The following is a 17,033-nucleotide window of genomic DNA, read 5'->3' on the forward strand; positions in this document are numbered from 1 at the left end:
AATGTGATCTGACTGCTCACCATGTATATTTAGCTTATTACAATCTCAATTAATGACTTAATAAATCATTACATAATCCTTGTAAATATCTAAGATCTAAATCCTTAATTGTTTTTTATAAATAAATAAATATATTTAGGCATTTTCTGCTCCCTCTCATTCGACAATGACGGATTTGTGCCTGTTCTGTATATTTATAGTAAGATCTGTCAACCCGCAGCTGATGTAACAGAATTGGCAGTAAGTGTTCTCTCCAAGCATGTTGAGCTGTCCAGTGAAGAAGTTTGAAAATATGCAGTTGCTGGCTTTAGGTGTCTCAGATGAAGCATGTGCTGGCCCTCACCCTCCCAGCTTGTTAGGAATGTCTGATGGGGGACACCTAGCTAGTGGGTGAGCATTCTCCATGACTAAATTAAGGGGAATAAATAGGTACAAAAATATAACTTTCCCTAACAAAAACATTTGCAGACAAAAATGGTTAATTAGCTGATAAGACACTTTAAAAATGTGCATTATGTATCCATAAACAAGGATTTGAGATTGTAATAAATGAGCTATCTAGTGGAACTGACTAGCTGAAGCTAAGTTCTGTCTTGTTCTCTAATATTGGCATCTTCCAAATTGTTTATTTCAAGAATTAAGAGTCATATAAAATATGCACATTATTACAAAAATAGTTAACTGATATAAACCTTTGCGTCCTTGTTGTGTATAAGTGAAGCATGGTCTGCAGATATGAGAGCTTTCAGAGAATCATATGCTTTTCCTATATGCTCTGTTTGTTAGAATCATGTGATGAAGTTTGACCATGAACTTCTTCACTTAAAGGAACAGGCATAAACTGCATTGTGCCTTCAAGGCCAGAGAGAGATTCTCTATTAAATTGTTCGACTGCAGGCATAATTTGCAATATACACTCTTAAAACATTGTTCTTGGCTTGATTGTATGGTTTTAGGAAAAGAAAATCTAATTTGTTTATAAACTTTACCATATTTGAAAGGGTTTTCAAGGCTCTTCACAATCACACATCTTATTTACAAAAGTGGTTCTTTAAGGAACCATACACTGAAGTGGGTCTTCTATGGCATCTCTCCAAAGAAGCCTTTGAGTAAACATTGCAATGGTATAAAACATTTGTAAATAGAAATTAGGATGTGTTCAGATTTGTCTTTGACATCACTGCAGTGAAATTCTTGTATGCTTCTCACTTTAACAAAACAAGTACAAATGTGCTAATATATCAGTGATAACACAACAGACCCTCTCAATTCTTAGTTCAAAGGAATGTAGAGAAGGTCTGTGATTGTGCTAACAAGTATGGTTTGATTCCTGCCTCTTTTCTCTTTCACAATTTCGAATTGTATGATCAGAATAAAAAGGCCCATATCTCTTTTGATTGCCGGGGACAGATCTAAAGAAGCTGCTGCCCAGGTTAATAACACTGTTCTTTCCCTTTGGCAAGGTTACAGCTGCCTTGCTGTCTATTTATTAAATTAGATTCAGTGCGAATAGCTTGAAAAGGCAACTGGGAATATGAATGGTCTCTGCCTGTGTCATGCTCAACAGTGATGGATGCTAACGCTGCACATAGTCCATATCAGTGCTCAGATTGCTCACACAGAGAGTGAAATGACAGCATAGACCTCTTTTTTGGAGAACAACTGGCCAAAAAGATTAATGATATTCTTAACACGAACACAGGAATAATATATGCAGGGAGAGCACATCACAGAAACATGCCCTACATCTCATATCAGTTTCTCCACTGAAGTTATTGATTCGGCATATTTTGGCTCTATGTTGATAAGCAGGATGACTAACAGAAAGTCATCGTTCACCATACACTCACCATACACCTTATACACAGCAGACTGTGTAAGCTCATTCATAATAATAACATTCACACATCAATACCACAGGTCAAAAAAATGAGACTTGTTGACAGGGTCTGTAAACCAATATTTTATACATGTTATCCATTTATTCCCTTCAGCGTAAGTTTTCTCACAATCAGTGGAATGAAATGGCCCATGTTTCACTGTAAACTGGCTCACATTGACCTTCAGATATCAGGATGTTTGATAAATGAAACATATCTTCTGATAACATTAACCACAAAGCTCAGTTCATCAGCAATATTAACAATAATGTTGACTTTGGTCATTTTAATCTGCTAAACAAGTCATCTTGTAATGCTCTTTTTACTGGACTTCCTAAGAAAACTTTACATCCCTTACAACTCATACAAAATGCGGCAGCACACATCCTAACAAAAGCAAAAAAGAGAGATCACTCCTGTTTTAAAAGAACTGCACTGGCTACCTGTATCGTTCAAGATAGATTTTAAGGTTCTGCTACTAGTTTTTAAAGCTCAAAATGACCTTAAAGCACCTGCTCTGATCTAAGATCTGCAGATAGTGGCCTTCTACAAATACCCTCTGTAAAATACAAAAAAAACCCCAAAAAAACATGGAGAGGCCTCTTTCAGTTATTATGCTTCTAAACTGTGGAACTCAATTCCACCTTTTATTAGACAGTCAAGCTCAGTGCTCACTTTTAAGAAGCATCTAAATACATATCTCTTTAACTTAGCCCCTCCCTACTTGATGGCAACGGTCAAATCTCGAACTGTACCACGAGCCCTTCGAGCTTCGAGTACAGCTCGGCTTGACCTGCCATCCTTCAAGGCGCGTGGAAGGCAAGCATCTAGACTGTTCTCTGTGCTGGCACCCAGGTGGTGGAACGAACTCCCACTGGCTGTCCATACAGCAGAGTCTCTCGCTATCTTCAAACGCAGACTGAAGACACACCTGTTTATTCAGCACTTAAATGAGCACTAAATTAAGTATTGATTGTAATGTATTGTACAGCACTTATGTATTTTATTGTATTGCACTGTTCTGTGTTTAACTCTGTCCCTTTTTCACTAGGTGTCAATGACCTTCTGATTCTACCAGTATCTGAGCTTAGGACTGACTTTCTCTCTAACCTATTGGTAGCTAGCGAAGATTCTTTCTCTGGATAGACAAAGCACTTTTTGTAAGTCGCTCTGGATAAGAGCGTCTGCTAAATGATGTAAATGTAAATGTAAATGTAAACTTAGCATTTAATTAAAAGTCTACGTGTTGTGGTATTTATCTTCTAATTTGATCTGTTTCATTATTTTCTGATAATAAATAAATACTCAAGATTTCTTGTATAACTATGTTTTATCACCTGTCTGTAAAGTACTTTGAGCTGCCACTGGCATGAAAAGTGCTATATAAATAAAAATTATTGTTATTATTATATTATTATCTTTACTTATAAATAGACTTATAAAAAGCTTTGCTGATTTCTCTGTCTATGCAGACTGATCAAAAGTCAGAAACCACCCTTCATTTATTGAATTTCAAAATGGCCATTAGGCACAATTTGCTGATTTCTCAGTTTCAGGAAAAACAGAAAACATATATTTAACAGAACATTACACAGGATCCTCAACAACTACATATAATCTCAAAATATTGAATATTAAATGTGTCCTCCTTTTACCTTTTTGCAGCTTCAATTCTTTTCTGGGGACTTGCTTTCAGTACTTTTTTTTTGTTCTAAAGGGATTTGCTTCTAAAGGGTCTTAGAAGTTGGTTGCATTTTCTGCTACAATCCAAGTAATACAAAACACATTCAGTCATGTTGATATCTGGCCTCTGATTGTTCTGAGAACACCAGAAGCTTCTTTGTCTGATTTGCAATGTTTTCTTTTGCCTAAGCTGTAAGTACGGCTAATCTGAAGGTTTTGATGGCCTGCTCAGTCTTGCTGGTTGTTGTCCCATTTTCTCCATAACTTTTAATGTTTTCCTTCCATTTCCCCTTCTTTATGCAAATGATGGAGAGTGGATTATCTTATATCTTATGTCCTCAGAACTGGGAAAATGAACAGCTTGTGCTTAATGTCTGTTTTTACTGAAAGTTAACTAAATGAAGGGTGGCTTTTGACTTTGGCACAGTGCTATATATATATACATAGAAAGTGGGACACATTACTTGTTACTTCCCTTTTAATTTGTGTCAGAGTAGTTCCAGTCAGTGCCATATACTAAATGGAAAGGCAGAGAGTGGGAGTGACCAGACTCCATTAGTCATCCTGTTGTATGGCTTACCCATTAATTTATAGTCGCCCTAATTACACTGATATAAAGGTCAGTCATATCTCAGCCACATTGTCTAAACTAACCTGTCGGCGTAATAGGAAATCATTAAAACGTTTTTTTCTGATGTTAACTTGTTTACAACTAACAGGAACAGTAACTCAATAGTGCCTCCTGAAAAGCAATAGTGGTGTGACAAACAGGAAAAAAAGAGAATTCTTCTAGCATAATGATCAACATTGTGCTCAGGCCATAGGCTGAATCCTAAGAAAAACCTTAATGCTGTAAATCCAAATGTTCAGGTTCAGAAGCTAAAAGCTTTGATGAAGCACTTTTTAAATGTGTTGCAGTGTTTAGTTGGCCTGTATTTGGGAACAAAAGGAAAGCATCAGCTGGTATTAAAAACAATAATAAGACTTTAGGATGGTAAACATTGGCACCTCTGGTTCCTATCACCACCACTGCAAAGACATTCGAGTCAGTAAGTTTGCCCACAATGAGCTACTTCACATCAAACTACTGAAATATGCAGAAATTGTGGTGGAATTCTCCTTTAAGTTAAAACAGCATCATGTATTAGCTCTTAGTCCCTGCATAGATATCAGTTAACTAGAAAACAGTATTATAAAGTGTTGCCCATGAAACTGTGTGTGGAGAACTTTATCTGGGTGAACTCTATTTCCTCTAGTCTGTAGACTATCTGACAGCGAACATCTCACCTCAACCTGAGTGCTTGATTAAACAGTAAAAAAGCGCTGAACAAGCTCCAGAGCAGAGGGCTGATACCTGTCATGCTATCAGCTGACTTCCTGACTGCGATCTGCCCTGAGATGAAACATGTGTTAATCAATACTGCTGTGCCCTGCATCTATTTAAAAATTCCCAATTAGCTCAAATTGAAATCACAGCTGTCTCAGAGTCTGGACCCCTGGCAGCGAGCAGAGGACGAACAAGCCCCTGCAAACCTAATGACTTGAAAAACATAATGCTCTGATAACACACTCTTAAATAAAAGTGCCAAAAGTGTGATTTAGCGTGATCTGGATTTAAAGGCCCATACACTAATTTAAAAAAACTTAAAAATAATTTAAGCAAGATTAAACTGAAACGCCTTCGGCAGACGCTCTTGTTCAGAGTGGCTTACACTTAATTATGTTACAAAGGTAGGTGATTGCAGCGCTAGAAGTGTTGCCCAAGAACTCTTATTATTATAGTGAGGTGTGCTGCCCAGGCAGGGAATCAAACCCTAGTCTGCTGCATAGAGGGCAGTGATGTTACTTACCACGCCTTACTAAATACAGCTGAGATCTTTAATAGAGAAAAATAATACAGAAGATGGTGCAAACATTTCAGTCACACAAGACCTTCTTCAGTGCATGAACACAACATGGTGGTATTATAGTCACATTCTTGTCATCCAATAGATACATACAGTCATATGCAAAAGTTGCATATGCAACAATGCAATTTTTATATTTGATCTCTGTAGAGGATGTGAACTTCATTTCACTTAGAAAATCAACAAAATGTTCTTTGACTAAGGTTATTCAAACTTTGCATGCATCTACATAAATACAGTTTAAAGTGCAAAAACCAAATCAACTTGCAAAAATGACTACCCACAAAAAAGACACAGAAAATGCAGAAAGCTGAGATATATTCAGTCAGCTCTTTGTTTTCTCTGATGCATATACAAATATACAAAGATAAAAAGAGTATTTTCCTAAAAACATGATCAAAGCCGTTCTGCTGGGCCTCTTTACTTTCCATCTGGAAATGATTTCCTCTTACAAATTCTACACATCCATGACCACATAATCTGTCTGGTTGTCTGAAGATATGATCAAGCCTGGGCCTAGTCACTGAAAATAGCACTTTAAATGTTTTTATTTGCAAAGTCTTTAAATGGCCACATTGAGAGAACCTTTCAGTGAATGTTTTATTAAAGAGCCATTTTTGTAAATGAGATGTGGAAACGTGAAGAACCTTCTTAAAATGTAGAACCACCATGTAATGCAAAGATTCTATACTAGTTAAAGATTCTTAGTAGAGCTCTATATCCAAAACAAGATTATTTAAAGGATGCATATTTTACTTTTTTTTCTGTTTAATGTACTTTCTTGGGCCATTTGAAAGACATCTGTAAAGCATTTTAATTCAGCGTTTATATGGTGTGTGTTAACCTAGAATTTTCTCATCTGTAGAAAAAAGGCTCGTTTTTGGGGGTGCTGACTATATTTAAATGTGAACACTCTCATTGGTCAACTCCATTATTGCACTACTGTGTATAGTTCAAAAATGATTGCAGTGGAGCACAGCATTGTGAGATCGTATAGCATTATGATGCTTGAAATCAGTTGACTACCTGTTCACAAACCCGCTGTTTCCGAGCTAAAGGGTACAAGGTTAAAAATAAGACTAGGCTAGTAACATTAGCTGAAATAACAGACCATTAGCATTTGTTCCTTTGTCTGAAAGATTGCCTTCCTCTGTGTAAATTTCAAGCTACGCATGATCTAATCAATATGGCTTTAATTTAATGTAGAAATGGCAAAATGCTGAGTGGGGTGCTGAGAAATTGAACAGTGCTCAGTGTCTGTGCTGGTGCACATCAAAAGGTTTTGGAGTTTTCGATGCTGCACAACATGTCCAGTGTGCTGTGGCTTTGTATGTTTTAATGGCAGTCAGAGTACACAAAGAGACCGTTGTGAAGGGCCAAGCACTGACCAGGATGCAGCAGGATGTTTCTGAATGGTAAAGTTTTACGGCTACGTTCATAGCTCTGATTCGCTTAGCTTGTATGTTGCTGACTTGGCAAACACACAGGATTTCATCATTTACCACCTGATATAGACCCGTCAGAGATGGCTAAGCTACATATGCTTATCTGAGACATTTTCCATTATCAGTTTTGTTATTAATCTGATTAAGGTCACAAAACTGAGGGTTGAAACGTCACCCATGTAGCCTAGCAAGTGCATTATTTTAAGAGTTTAGCCAAGAACTGATATCTTCAATCAGTCTGTCCCATCTCTGTTCATCAAGAGGGGTCCGGTCTTCTAGCTTAAAGCAGAAACTGCCCAGAACTCCATCCAAATTCTACCCTCCAACATTAATCTACAGTCTCTGCTTATTCTATGACCATATGATGAAGTTATGGTCTGAACTAGCAAATTAGTTAATGATCCTAGAACTTAGCAACTACTACAATTTATGTGGTAACTCCTATTAAACTAGCTAGGGGTCTAAGGAGTTAAATTACATATGGTCAGATAATGTGGCTGACCACTCTTCTTTATGACAATTCAGAAAACATAGTTGAGGCATGGCTTGGGCACTGAATATGAGTTGCTATAAATAGAATGAGAGATATAAAAGGCATGTCATATATGACATACAGCCTGGGCCTGATAAACAGCCTTGGCTGCTCATCTTATTTTCTTTTTCCTTAAATCAAAGAATTTACGACACGCAGGTCTATGGTGATTTATAGCCACTTCCTCCAGCCCTTATGCCTTTAGCAGATGATGGCGTGCCTATGCTGGCAGCTCATTCCACCAAACTCTTACAGACGGCCTCATGCAATAAATACTTCCAGCAGAGTACAGACAGTCAGGCTCATTTTCTGAATATCAATCGTAGGCCGGCTTTTTAATGTCACTAATGAAGACAGAGAGCCGCTGGTGTGGGTTAAGATTCGGTGGCTAGTGTCTGAAGTTAGCCACACTTTAGATTTGAATCTCCAGGGGACAAAAACACTCTGTTTGCTACAGTAAATAAAACCTTGGACAGCCACCAAACAGGCTAAATAAGGCTGGTGCCAACTGCTGAGATAGATGCTAAATTGGAATGCTGTCTTGTGCTTTCCTTCTGAACACTTTCGAAGTGTAAATGAGGAGGAATTACCAGGACACCAAAGCTGGAACAAAGGGTCGCCTATGACCCACTTTGTCATAATCAAGCCCCCAGTGTGTGTAAGGATGGACTCAGGGTCACCTTGGATGGGTAGACAACATCTTGATTGTAGATATTGATGCGAATGCCGCAATCAGTGTTTGTGCCAACCAGCTGTACTATTTCATGAGATTAAAAGCATTGGGTAAAAAGTGATGTCCTTCAAACATGACCAAAGCACATTTGTCCATTTGACAGATTGTGACTGGTTCTATCTGTTTCAGGTTTCTAAGTCTAGTCTGGAACAATCCTGTAACAATAGGATGTTGGACATACACAGGCAAGATAGATGGTCTCTCTGACAGGAACGCCTCCCTAACTGGCTGTCCAGCATAAAGACACTAGTCTACAGGAAGGCCTCATTAGTGGTAAAGTCTACTAAAATAAATCGTGATCCACAGGAGAGAGAGAGAGATGCTGTACTGGATGAAGAGACGCCACAATACTAAATTTACTGACATTTTACTGACATTAAAAAGGGGTTTCTTCAAATGTGAAAAAAAAAGTATCTTCAAAATAGTAACTTTACAGGACAGAGCATATGTTCTACACTTTCAGTGTAAGTAAATGTAAAGAGATTTTATTCCAAGCAATTGTGTTACATTTCTGTTGGTTCATTCATCATGAAAATTTCACACAATGTAAAGGACACTCGAAAAATGTAGAAAAGTAAAAAGTGAAAAATATAAAATGCATGGTTTTGTTTGGACAGCACCAATACTTTTTTGTTTTTCTAAGTAAAAATAAGATTAACATTTACTAAATCTTTTTGGCAAATATATTAGCCTTTAAATTTATTATATTGACAAAAAAGTAAATATATCAATATAATGAAATAAAATGTGGCCTAATTTGTAGAAAAATGTCATATTTAAGTGTGTTCTTTGTAGAGGATGAACCTTTGCATATTGTAACAGTTTTTGAGTTTATATATAGGTATAAAACTACTCTGGTGATATGTGATACATGTTTGACATATATGGAAATACTAAAAATTACATAATTTCACATAAATACATATTGTATAAACTACACATTTAATTTTTTTGAAATTGACACATTTAAATATTCAAAACTGGTACAGTTAAATATATTTAGCATTTATATTTTAAAATATAATCCATTTCACATATATTGAACATATATGTTTAATATGAGCAAATATATGTACATACATCTTTCTTCCATATAGGTATTTGACATTTGCTAAAAATGACATTCCTTCAGAATAAGTAATGAAAATGTAAAATTTTATGAATGTAGGTGTATCACAGATGCACTTAATCCAAAAATGTGAAAAATGATTGACAGGGTCAAAGTTACTAATAAAGTTATTAATAAAGGCTGCACAACTGCACTACTGAGTCAACTGGGTCAAAAACGGAAACTTTCAGATTTGAAAAACTTTTGCCTCTGACTGTCAACAAAACTGTCTTTCTTAATCTGCATTCTTACATTTTGCCACTTGCAAATTGAATACAGTATTTAGGAAGAGAATAATTGAAAAGTTAATGAGAATTTGACGCTTGCTTCCAACTAAAATATTTCAGTTCATGATTGGTGCAGTAGTGAAAGCCGTTGCTGTAAAATAGCCTATGAGATATGAAGGACAGAGAGCAATATTATCTTATTTATAATTAAATTGAATCTTTTTCGATCATGATTATTTCCATTGCTTCAGCACAGCCAGTGCTCCCAGCTAATGAGAAACTTGCGCTTCTCCATTTACTTTGCTTGAGGCTGGACTTGCTTTTATGCTACTTTATTTTTTTTTTCTTATTTATTTATTTATATATTTATTTATTTGTTTGTTTATGGCCAAACTGCATGTATTTGCCTAATGTCTTCATTTGGTGATGAATTCTGTGGATAGTCATCACGTCCTCAGCTTCAGCATCAGTGTTTGTTATATGTGGACCTCTAGGTTGGGCTCCCTTATTATCTTTTTTAACTTGCTCATCAGCAAGTTGGTCACGGGAAGTGAATATCTGGTCGTTGCATGCTTCATCACCCATATTTCTCCACCATAGACTTTTATGAGATATATGAGGGCGAGAGGTGCTGAGTGCATATGCATGTATCACTTGATTAGTCATAAAGCAGTACTAAAAGTGTCTGCAGCTGGGTTTGGCTTGATGACTTTGTATTGATGTTTGTGTAAAAGAAACAATACAAATGATGTATTCGAATATACTTACAAATGAAAATGGAATGAACTACAGCTGCAATGGACCATAACTTCAGCTCAGATATGTCTTTGTTCAGTTCGATATAGAGGGAAGTGCAATACGTCTATCTAGCTTAATAATACAACCTCCGTGACAAAACACAGCAAGCTGATTAAATGTCTCACACTACAGGGCTGCCAGTAAGCTTATAAGGCAACACATATGACAGAATTATATGCACAAATTGTTCTTATTATGATTTCTTTAGGATAATTTGTGTTACTTGACCTCTATGTAGTCCTTCAGCATCTGACAGAGATTCAAAACTGGAGCTCAAATATGATCAAAGGATATAGACAACATAGGACTCCAACAACCATACAAGGTCTGGTAGACCACCAAAACTGTAACTATCAGATAAACAGAGAATTTCACATATTTTTCAAAAGGCATAATTCAGCCATTAAGACGAAACAAAGTCATTCAGGTTGGTTTGAAATGCTTAATTCTAGAGAAACGCATGAAGCCAGAATAATTCACAGTAGTGATAGTAGGAACCAGACGTCTGAAGCACTTCATGTCTCAAAAAGCTCCCGTTACAGAAAGTTATTACCTGAAATGCTTATGAAAATGCTGCTTGATGTCTGACATTGCTTCACAATAGTTTTGGGATAAGCTTTTCACCTGAAATGTTTAATACACTCATGGTGAGGTACATGCAAGATGTTGTAAAGCAAAATAGTCCGCAAAGAAAACACTTTTTAAAGTATTACCACTATTTTACCTCTTTCATTTATTTCTTTATTTTTACATGAATAACATTACATATAAAAGCTCAGAAGACAATTGTTGGTTTAATGCTAATTTTTGAAAAAAAATGACTATACAGTCAGATCCATAAGTATTTGGACAGTGCCCCAAAACATAATGGGTTTGAAATGAGGCAGTTAAGATGTGACTGAAGTCTAAACATTCAGCTTTAATTCAAGGGGTTTAACAAAAATACTGCATTAACTGTTTAGGAATTACAGCCATTTTTATATAGTCCCTCCAATTTCACAGACTTAAAAGTAATTGGACAAACTAACATAATTATAATACATATAATAGTTGTCTTCCATGGTATTTTGGTGTTGCTGAGCTCACTAGTGCATGCCTTCTTTTTTCAGTATGTACCAAATTCTTGATTTGGCCACTCCTGAAGTTTCTGCTTTCTCTCTGATTGGTTTGTTTTACTTTTTAGCCTAATGATGGCCCCCTTCACTTGCATCAAAACCTCTTTGAACCTCATATTGAGAGTTACAGCTCTCTACAACAGTTATGAACAACGACCAAATGCATATTCAAGACTTCAACCCCAGACTTCTTATCTCCTTCATTTGTTATGACATAATGAGGGAACAGGTCACACCTGGATGCCACAATGGAATTAAAGATGTCCTGAGTCTGAAAAATACAATTTAATAGGGGAGAACGGGGCACAATCTGACCCATTTTGTTTTTTGTTGAACAATTTTAAAAATATGCAAGTTGGAGTAATCATATTTTTATTTAAGCAACACATGCATCTCTCAACACAACAAACTCTCAACACAACAAACAAACGCTTGAACTTGTTTGTAGCACCTACAGCTTATGTACAGGAAGTGCAATGTTACAGCTTACCCAATGGGTGGGGTTAATTGTAACAAATAGAGGGTTAGTTGTAACACTTGCTTGAAAAATCTGATGAATTAGTGCAAACAAAGTTAATTCAATATGATTACAGGTTGTAAGAAACAAATTTTTCAACCATATTGCATTGTATATTATCTATCCATAGTACAGACAGGCATCTCAACTTATAGATACACACACACACACACATCAAATTATATATGAAAACTAACATGACACTGTTATCAAACAATGACAAATTTATTTTTTGTCCAGTGTAGGACAGCAAATAAAAAACCATCACACATCAGTAAAATGTGACCATTGCCTTTTGGAACATGTTGAACAACTACAACTTTAACAACTGTAAATGTCAATTTCATTAATATACTTACCTAAAACTAAACAACTAACCTTGGATACTAATAAAGTAGAAGAAAATCACTGTTTCCAATCTTTAAATCTGTGTAAACACTTGGAACAAAAAGACAGAATTTACTTTATCAGTCTTTGTTTACTAAAGGTGGTAGTTGTAACGGTGTGTTACAACTAGACCTGCAGTACAGATGCTAATCTTAAGCCTAACTAATGTTTGCTGTAAGTTTGTCATCTTCTTCAGAACAGTGCTGTGTTGTAGGCCACACAGTAGTGAATAAAGTAATATAAGGTTGGATTTTGTGATTTACATAAACAGCTCAGTAACCAAAAAAAACTGTGTTGAAAAAATTACTTACACGGCCTGAAAATGCTCTTTGACACAGATCTCTTTAACATGGTGAATCGCTCTGAATTTTCGTGGGAGGCCGTGGCTAGGAATGTGGCCAGAAGCACACACTGCTTGACCTTCTTTAAGAACATAAAAATCTGTGTTAATTTGTGCCCTGCTTTAGGTTGTTTGCCACGCTCCTCTACATTTCTAGAGAAGGGTTTTGTCCTTGCTACAAAACTCATAGGTTATGAATGATTTGCAAAGCTACAGTATCTGAATTGGCAAGTAGCAAATAATTATGGCTTTACTAGGCTGGCACCTTCAAAAAGATCCTTGAATAGTTCTTGGCTTGAACATATAACCGTTTCCCATCTTATTTAAAAAAGCCTGCTTAACAAACCATTCACTGGTTCTTTAGGGAACTATTAGTGGTTTCTCCTTGGCATCACTCCAAATAACCCTTTTTGACACCTTTATTTTGAACAGTGTAGGCACAAGAGAGGAGATGATTTGATAATGATGACTTCACATTCAAAACAATCTGGCAGTGAAAGCTGCAGTTTTCCAGTTTGTCACTCAGATGATGTTATGTTGACATTTGTTTCCTGACAGCTCTTACTTGCCACCTCTGTATCCTCCCACCGCTTTCCTGCCAGAGGATTTCCATCATCACATTGGCCTGTCACCTATCAACCCGCCTCAATTCCTGACAGCATTATTTTTTTACGCCTCCTGTGCGCCTGTAAGGCAGGAGCAATTCTTCACTCTGCCACCCAGCTCCATCACCTAAATCTGGACTTAATTAGTGTCTAATAGAGCCATTTTTCACATTAGGGCAGAAAACATTCCCCAGATACTGTCTGATTAATCAGACACAATGGAGCAACTGTTTTCTATTTCTTTTTTTCTTTTAGAGGGAACTGCCTTTAGAGTAAGCTGCCTTAAGTTTGCCTTTATTCACAGAATTAAACCACAGAAAAAGATTCTACTTCGCAAACTGCGCTGTTGACAAACTTAATTTGAAGAAATTGCAATGTATAAATGCCATTATGGCTGAGGTGGACATTATAAGGGCATTCCCAGTGCACTGACACAGAGCCAGACCATTACTTTCAGTGAATAGCTGATTCTCAAAGGACTCTGCTTAAGGTTTGTCAGGGCCAGTAAAAGGAATGACTGTGAATCAGGGCTTAAGTTAGCGTAACGCTAAGCGCCCAAGGCCACTCTCTCATGCCATTCTTCAGCCACTTAAAAAGGACACGTGGAGTTATAGTGGCTTCATGCAGATTTATGCCTTTGGTGACACACTCGTTATAATTCATTAATGATTTTTACAGTTTCCTGGACAGAAATGGAGATGGATCTTCCATGAAAACCTTGTCCATATCTGTACTTAAATGATTAAAAAATGAAGAGGAAAACTTAAAAAGTGATGAAACTGTCCTTGAAAGTATGATAAGTATTTCTTAAGCTCGTGTAGAACATGACGCAGGGGCAGGTGCTCTTACTTATTGAGGAAGACACGCAAAATTAATCTAGAGTTATAAAATTCATGTGAAGACATAGGCAGGAAATGTACTCATGAAAGACATAAATTACATCATGTTGGCTTTCAATGATCTTCCTGGCAAAGGCAATAAAAAGCTACAGCATATAGCTTGTGGTGATGAGGACGGATTAACAGAAGTGCTCAAATACCTCACCTTAGCCAATAGAATGATAAAATAAAAGCCCAGGGCCAAGACATATGCCATTTTGCTGCTCTTGACACACCATAACTGTGCTGTACCTGGCAGATCTGCTAACGTATCAATAGAAAACATCATATAAGTCTAAGCTAGATACCTCTGGTATTTACAGGTATTAACTGAAAAGCAAAGTAAATATCTTCTTTTCATCTTCAAAATTTTTGGAATGTACTTTCTATAGTGTATATAACTAATAGACTTTAAAACATGATATTCATGTTCAAATATATTAGAAGTTGTCTGGAAAAGCTAATGTTGCTAAGCTAAATGACATGCTGTTTGCCTTTTGTACAATGTAGGAACAGAATAGACTAGCAGACCTTGAGCTGCCTCTGGCACTGGACGAGGCACAGTTAAACATTTCCTGAGGCTTCTGGCTCTCAGCTGGCAAAGCACTCAAACCTTGACCTGAGCCAACAAAACTATTCACAGAGCAACATGTCTAAATGTCCTCAACTGCTGCTTCATATGTGCAGGTAGTGCTAGAAATCGATTAGATTTAAGACAGAAAGCAATTGCTTTAATTGCCCTAAATGAGCAGCCTCTTGAAAACTGAACTCATTACATTTATGATGTGATCGGGACCACTGTGACTGTTTTCTCAGCAGGGTGCAAACACCACTCACAAACAAACTGCCATATTCGTCCATTTGCATAAGTAATACATGTCATCTATATCTGAGCCTGGCAGATTGGCCTAAAGCTCTCAGTGCTTGCCTTTCTCTATCTCTGATGTTAAAAAAGTGGTGATCCTTGCCATTTATCAGTTTTAAACTGAGTCAATACAGATTTGAAGAACGTGGAGCTCAATGATAAATTCTTGTTTGTGCTCCATCATATCATTTAGCCTCTCTGGAGGAACATCTAAGGAACTTTATAGCTTGGTGTCCACCAAAGATGATGAAACACTGACTTGACTTGATGACAAATGTCAGATTTATCACAGCTGGTCTTAGGAGAGGTTCTTGTTTTGCAGAATAATAAAATAACAAACAATTCAATGTAAGTCACCTTGTCAGGGGACTTAGAGAATCGATACAAGCAAAGTGGAGTTTCTGCTATATTGCATTGTACAAATTTTCTCTGAATGAATAGTTTGGCTCTGCTCTTGCTAGGCTTATTTTGATGCTCTGAGATTTGGCCACTAAAGGTAAGATCCTGAATGCTCAAAGAAGTCAGAGGTAAGCAGAGTCACTGGTAAGCAGTTCCTCTTAACAGAGGAAGAAAAAAAATGCAGTGTAGACAAATCTATGCTGAGTAATATTGGGCAAAGAATGAATCCAGAAGATAAACCTGATAAAAATAGCCCTATTCCTACAAATGGTATCTCAGTACTGGTACAAAGAGTGAGGTCAATTTTCAGTTTTCCTGACTGAGAAGGCAATGTGGAGCATTTGCCAGCATAAATGCTGGGCCAGCAATCAGCCTAATGGAGCTCGAGTCTGTCCAAGGCACAGTGCCTCCTCTTTGAGCCATTAGCCTAGCAATCTCACAAAGTGGGGGCTGAGAGGGGTTCTGTCCTCACCCAAATGCCACTCATTAACTTCAACCACCAAGATCCATCACCCACTCCAGACTGAGTTCTGCTGCGACAAACTTTGTTACATTCACAACGACAAAAGTTGGCAGTATTGCGTGCATGCATCAGAGGCAAACTGTGACTGTTGTGAATGCTAATCTCTGTTAGTGCCTCTATAGGGTTTCTAATAGTATGTTAACACTAAGTTATCACCGGTGTACATGGACACTGTTGGCCCTTCTACATTATAACATGGACATTTGAAGCGTGTAAAATACAAGTTTTACCTTGTAGCAGTTTTACAGTGACTCTTTCAGGACAAGACCTGGCATACGGCTGCTGTTTTATAAACCTACTGGTTAGGCTTGTTTTCAAAGTCAGTGATGTATCAAGGACTTCCAGAACACCTACAGTGAAGTTTTTTCCTCACAAAAATGGTCCCACCTATTGGAAATCAAAACATGATTTCTACCTAGATACCATGGGGGAAAAATGGACAGTTTTCCTTTTGACGTTTTAAGAATTTAACCCTTTTTCCAATTGCTGCCTCATTCCATGATCCACTCCTTGTTATCAACTCATCACCACTGTCTCCAATCCATACTCCAGTCTGTGCTCCAGTTAAGTTCAGGTTATGGTGTCATCAGGCGTGAATAACAAAAGAGGCCTCCTCCTCGGCTCCAGCAACAGCTTTTGCTCACTTGATTCCTTTTGCTTGTTTGTTTGCCTGTGTGATTTTTCTCTGTTGGGCCTTTTGACTGCTTTGTTTTGACATTGACTTAATCTAGCCTATTTAAACCTGTTAGCTTGTTGCATATTTTGTATATAGATTCCCTATTTGTACATTTTGTAACAGCTTCACCAGGTGTAGGGTTTGGTGTCTGCTATTTTGGTTTGGGTTTTGGATTTTGTCTGTGTTTTGTGTCAGTCAGGGAGTTAGGTAAGCTGTTTATCTTTTGTTTTTTCCATTGTTTATGTTAAGGCTAGTTAGTATCTGTCTTGGAGTTAGTGTGGATTCTGTGTGTTGTTTTGGCCTTGGCCAAACCAGAAGACAAACTGGTGATTGCACTGTACAGCTTATTACACTTTGAATTTGCTGTTAAGAACCATTTGTTGTTTTCGTCTCATTATTACACACTACACACACA

Source organism: Colossoma macropomum, unplaced genomic scaffold, assembly GCF_904425465.1.
Source record: "Colossoma macropomum unplaced genomic scaffold, Colossoma_macropomum, whole genome shotgun sequence".
NCBI lineage: Eukaryota > Metazoa > Chordata > Actinopteri > Characiformes > Serrasalmidae > Colossoma > Colossoma macropomum.